The sequence below is a fragment of the Rhamphochromis longiceps genome, linkage group LG20, assembly GCF_057381845.1.
Source record: "Rhamphochromis longiceps isolate RC_006_pf linkage group LG20, R_longiceps_female_GT1.1, whole genome shotgun sequence".
Taxonomy (NCBI): domain Eukaryota; kingdom Metazoa; phylum Chordata; class Actinopteri; order Cichliformes; family Cichlidae; genus Rhamphochromis; species Rhamphochromis longiceps.
The window spans coordinates 26,007,322-26,013,464 of NC_140576.1; the positions used below are offsets into that span (position 1 = coordinate 26,007,322).

General features: G+C 36.8%; 1 long non-coding RNA gene across 1 annotated transcript; it reads left to right on the forward strand.

Annotated features, from left to right (window-relative positions):
• The first annotated feature begins 937 nt into the window (after positions 1 to 937).
• LOC146645440 (uncharacterized) lies at positions 938 to 3,784 on the forward strand. The gene is made up of 4 exons (XR_014909098.1): positions 938 to 1,442; positions 1,886 to 2,051; positions 2,289 to 2,384; positions 2,736 to 3,784. It is a non-coding gene; the product is annotated as an uncharacterized LOC146645440 (long non-coding RNA).
• Positions 3,785 to 6,143: the final 2,359 nt, after the last annotated feature.

The window sequence follows — 6,143 nt, forward strand, 5'->3', positions numbered from 1 at the left end:
TCTATTTTGATTGTATCTTGATAAGGTTAGGGTAAGACTGAGCCTCGACACACCCATGTTTTGCAACATGCTGCACTGTACCATCCATCGCTCTCTGCAGTGCCACCCACGTACAATGCAAATACTGAAACTTTCTTCTATCTGAAGTAAAGGAAGTAGACAGCTCTCAGTTCCCGTAAAGGAAATGGTTGCGACTGTTGCAAGAAACTTTATGTGCACTTTTGCTTTACTCCAGTTTCGTTGCTTGTGTCCATATTTTGGTCTTTCTTTAATAAAGTCACTTGATGCATGCTGGACATTTTTTTAACAACCAGCCAGACAAATAATCTTCTGGAAGTTTGATGTTGTTAAAGTAGAATCTCATAACCATTAGTCTTGACCTGAGCACAACACACCCTGGCATCCTCTCTGAATTAAAAATCCAGGTGTCCTGAGGAAATGACCTGCTTTTAATCAACGAAACTGAAATGACGCAAGGTTCGTGATAAGGATTGAAGAGACCTTCATAATAGTAACAGTACATCACCTAACATCTTTCTTTGTGTTATTCACACCCTGAGTGGAGGTGGGTGATAAAAGGAATCTGTTCAGATTTAAAAGCACTGGAGAGGGTTAGTCATCCTACTATTATAGTTTAATTAGAAGCCATTAAATGGATTTGATGATAAAAATTTGAGTTCTATTCAAGTGAATAACCAGAATAGCCTCAGAGTAACTGCATGATCTATAGTGTTCCATTATAAGGCACCATAACTTTAGTACTGTTCAAAAGACTTGAGACACTCTTACACTGTAAACCCGAATGTTCAAAGTAATTAAACAGATTAAGTAGTGTATACTCAAAGTCTTTAAAAAGTTCTGTTAACTTAAATATGTCAAGTTCGTATAACATGTTCTTCTTTTTGAGTAAATGAAACTAATAATATTTGATTGAATTTAACTATTTCTATATTAAGTAAGCATCACTTAAAATAATAACTTAAGCACAACGTAACACAGTTAAGTTAGGACATATAAGAATGGTAAAGTCCTGTTATTTTTGTTGTTTCAAGTAGGTAGGATTTAATAATAAACTTAATTTATGTAGCACATGCTAAAATACAATAAAATCTCAAAGTGTTTCACCAAATAAGTAAAATCAAATTGTCTTAAATGCATTAGTGGAAGACAAAATGTATTTATTTTAATATTCATTGTTTTATCACTGTGTCCTACATATATATTTTTAATTTTTTCCGTAAGTGTTGAGCAGCTGCAGGAATCAATTTTTATTCCGAGTTAATCTCTGATTCACCCTCCGAAGCGGAAGGCGGCGCTAATGAGCATTAATACGAAACACAGAAGAAGTAAAGGTATATGGGCGGGAACAGCACCAAAGAGGCAACACGGACGACTGGAGAAAGTTGGACCTAACGGCAGCAACTAGCATCACTGGACTTACAGTAAGTTTTCAATGTTGATATTAGTTTATTGTTAAAATACGAATATTTAGTTGTATTTTGGGTGCGTGTCGAAAAGAATAGCAGAAATGTCGGTCCGTGTTTTTTATGTGCTTTGCTGCTCTCCCCGAAGGAAACTTTGCCGCTTGCAGAGCTAGCATTAAGTTGTTGTAATGAGGGTCGCAGGCTGTTTAAAAAGTTAGATACTACTTGCTCTAGAGGTGGCGCCCGGTCGCCTAGTATGAAACAAAGTATTTTAATCTCTCTAAATTTTTAAACCCCCTCTCATGACTCAGAATAGTTGGGTCCAAACAAGCCCGTTGTCCCTGCAGTTACACAACGGAGATGCCTGTCTGCAGTGAGAGTGCTTTCAAGCAGTTTTCTTGTTAGAAACGCTATATTTTAAACTATATGTGCAGGGTTAGGGTTGTGTCCTTCTGCTGTAGTTGTATGCAGAGTTTCAGCGGATTACAAATCAGAACCTGCCCAATACATTCTACGCTGAACTTGACCGCCATCTTCCTCGACTGATGACCTTATTCAGCCAGGGCATCAAAAACTGGGAAGACAGCAGATGCCCTGGTTGAAATTCTAAGAATTCACAATGAACAGGTAATAATAGATTGTTACACATTTCATAGGTTGAACCAGTGGAACATTGGACAGGTTCAATGATTTAAATGAGCTTTTTGAATTTTGCTATTACTCCACTTTGTGTTTGCTATTTGTCTGACTGTATTAAAGATGTGAACAGGTTATTTGTGGACATATGTTCTGATTTGACTGTTGTTTTTGTTGTTGTTCAGTAAACTCACCAGTATATAAAATTCTGTTTTTATCTGGAAATAGGAAATCCATGATATCCACACCAAGTGCACTACCGTTCTCCCTGCCCTTCCTGTCTATCTGCATGAGGATGTCTCTGGATTTTTCAGAACCTGCACTGTGAGTGTCCTTAAGTATCTAACAGATACTACTGTGTATATAAACAGTGCATCAAAGTACAAACATGTATTTTGATGCACTGTTTGGACTTACCTTTGTTTAGTCTACTCCTGTGTATTTCCTTTAGCTTAGTTTCAGTCTATCTCACACCACTTGATTCTCTGGTGAATTAGCTGATTTATGTGTGCAGAACATGGATCTTCTGTTTTTCACCTCTTACAGTGAGACTCAGGTCTCCCTTGTAAAAGAGGTATTGGATCTCAGTGGGAGTTGGTAAAATGAGAAATTATATGTCGTCTGTTGTATTTCTTGGGTTAGATTGTGATTAGTATCTCTTTTTCATTAATTCAGGACGAATCTGATGAGTTGGAGCTTGATGGTGTTGAAGTGGCCCTCTTCACTGTCATCAGTGACCATCACACAACAAGTCCAGTTCACTACCAACCTGTGAAAATCTCTGTCGTCATTGAAAGTGATGCCGTGTTCAGTCTCCCCAGATTTGGTGAAGCCTTCCTAGTAATGTTTGGACTGATCTATGCACTTCACCTCAGCTACCCCAAAGCCCTGACCAACACTTTAGAATTTACTCAAAAGATTTTATTTGGTCTAGAAAGTGGTAAACTGTCACCCAGGTTACAGACCCTCAAGAATGACTTGGTTATGTAGGAACTCATCTGAAAGAAGGATGCAGGGTGAAGCATTATAAAAGGCTAGTTCAAAGTTCTCTCCTTTCATCTAAATAATGCCTCAAAACATTATTAGATTACTCTACAGGTGTTCAGCCAATAGGTCCAAACTATACAACGTGCCTTTGTTCTCATTAACATAATGCAAAGCAACACTAATGTTTTGTATGTTTTTAATGTTTTTCGTAATACTATTTCCAAAACATTGTGGGCTGCGCAAGATGACCTAAATTTCACTGTTTGATACTGGTTAATGTAAAACAAATAGCATTGTAATTCACTCAAATTGCTGCCTTGTTGTCTTATTCAGATATTAGCCAGAGAGCCAAAAGCACATTTTGATATTATTAATTATTATTTTTCATTACTCTGACAGTTTTCCTGACTAAACAATTTTTGGTCTACTTATTTTAATTTATAAATATTTTTGTTAATTATTTTTAATTTATGTAATTTTTTTTTTTTTTAAATGTATTTAATTTCAACATAGTGCTAAAAGGGAGCAGGCAAGATACTGTTCAATGGCAGATGTTTATGACTTTTGCATATTAAGTTACCGATACTCAGTGTAATTGAGGCAATCAATTGCCTCAAAAATTTTAAGTTTTGGGTCACATGTTTTTAAGTATCAAGTAGTCAACATATTTGACTAACGTGTACTTAAAATAATGACAACACAAACTAATAAACATTTGAGTTTTGTTAACATAAAAATGTTGTAGTTGTGTACTTATTTTTTATAAGTTCTGTGAACTTATTTCTTTGAATTTGTAAACTTGAAACTTTAAGTCATATTAACTGCAAATATTTGAGTTGACCGTTCTCAAAAGATACAAGTACCATGTAATCCAGACTTTTATGTTCTGGAAAAATTTGGCTTTTGAGTTGATCAACTCAAAAAAATTGAGGCAATCGATTGCCTCAATTTTTTTGAGTTCTGGTAACTTATTCGGGTTTACAGTGTAGTTTCTTTATATTTTGTTTCCAAGGAGAAAAAGGTGTTTCATCTAATAGTTCTCCAGGTTTTTTCAAGGTCATTCTGAGTTTTTCTTTGGACAGGGGCTACTTTTTCACTCATTTATTGTTGTTTTTTGTTTGTTTGTTTGTTTGTTTGTTTGTTAAACCATCTAACACTGACCTGAATCAGTGTTGAATCTACACACAGTAAATAATTTAGCAAAGAGCAGATCATAAATTCTATCTTTAGGCGATTTACAAAATTGCAGTTTTTGAAATTGTATTTTTACATTAAGAAAGTGATTCCCAAAGAGCTGTCAGCTGAAATCCTGGCATATCTCAGTATGCTGTGCTGTGTATCCCAAAAAACATCTGAAGACAAATGGACAAATGGAGGACAAAAGAAGAAGAGGCAGGCCTAAAAATCTATCTACAGCAAATGAACCGTATCTAAAAGTCATATCCTTAAGAAACGGGACAAAATCCAGCAAAGACTTGACACAGGACCTGAGAGACACATCTGGCCCTTAATTTTATCCATTTACTGGTCACCAAAGATTCAACAGAAACGGTCTCAGTGGAAGGGCGGCTGTCAAGAAGCCATTTTTAAGCAAAGGAAACAGGGAGAAAAGGCTAAGATGTGCCAAACTACATAAGAACTGCCCCGACAATCCATGGGAACAGATCTGATGGAGTGATGAGTCCAAGTTTGAAATTTGTACGTACATTATGAATGGAGGAGGTCAGGACAGAGGTAGAACAGTGAGTGTCACAGCCATCTGTAAAACAGCCAGTGGTGCTGTGGATTTAGTCAAAATTGATGTAATTATGAAGAAAAAAAGTGCCATCAGATTTTCATCCACCATGCAATACAATTTGGAAAGCATCTGATTGGCAGCTACTTTATCTTTTAGCATGACAATGATCTCAGACACACCCCAGAGCAGTAAAAAACACAGAATGGAAATGCTATCAGTCAGGGGTTGGCCTCTCCAGAGTCCACACCTCAATATTATTGAGCTAGTGAGGGTAGTTCTGTGTAACTAGTGTCATTTTGACAAAGCACAGAAAGAAGACGCCAGGAGAACTATTCCCGAAGATGACTGAAAGAAATTATATAATTCAGGCCGTGTTGAAGAATAAAAGTGATAAGTGCCATTGACTTTCCAAGTTGTTAGAGACACAATGACCGAGACTGTCCAAGCCGGGGCTCGAACTGGCAACCTTCCGATTACAAGGCGAACTCCCAACTCTTGAGCCACAATCGTCCCAATTTTCTTTCAGTAAGAACTTTCCTATTAGGAAGGGTGGCTCAAGACTTTTGCACAGTATTGTACCGTACACTCTTTGTATATTCATTAATAAGCAAACTTGATATCTATTTTATTCCCCCAGGTTTTGCAGTTTTAAAACAAATCTGGCTGCAACATGTAAATGTGTGTTGCCTTGAGCAAACACTATACCGCAGCCTAAATGAACACATTTAATGAAGGGTCCAACCCATCTGACCTCCTTCCATAACAGTGTCTGCTCTTCGCTGTCAGATAAATAATGATGTAAGCCAATAGACCTGAATATCCTATTTATACATTTCCCAGAACATGTCATTGTGAAGTGACATGAAGCTTAATAGCATCTAAATATCACTAAAAGAAATAAAGAAGTATTTAAAAAAGGCAGCAATCATTCCAGGATGGATCATTTTGAGAACGGGTCAAGTGAGATGCTGCTAAACAAAATACCTACATGTCCTCAGATATAATAGTGTATTGTACTGTGTTTATTTAAAATAAATAAAAATGGTATTTCAGAACCGCTTCCAGGAAATACTTTAGCAATTATCAACCTGAAGAGGACATTCAGTATGAAGGCCTTTTTACAAAAGCTGTGTATCTACTGTGAATCCTCAATGCCCAGGTTGGCAATCTGTGTGGACATCATGTATTATTATAACAGGTTTGCTGAGGCCATGTTGCTAAAATGCCCCCAGTAATAATGTGTAGCGATCGTGATTTGCCTCGTGAATGGAAGAAGATGAACATTCACTGAACCAAATTTAAGATAAGAAGTAAATAAATTTCCCAGTGGAGCCATCAGGCCATGGACTGCCTCGTAT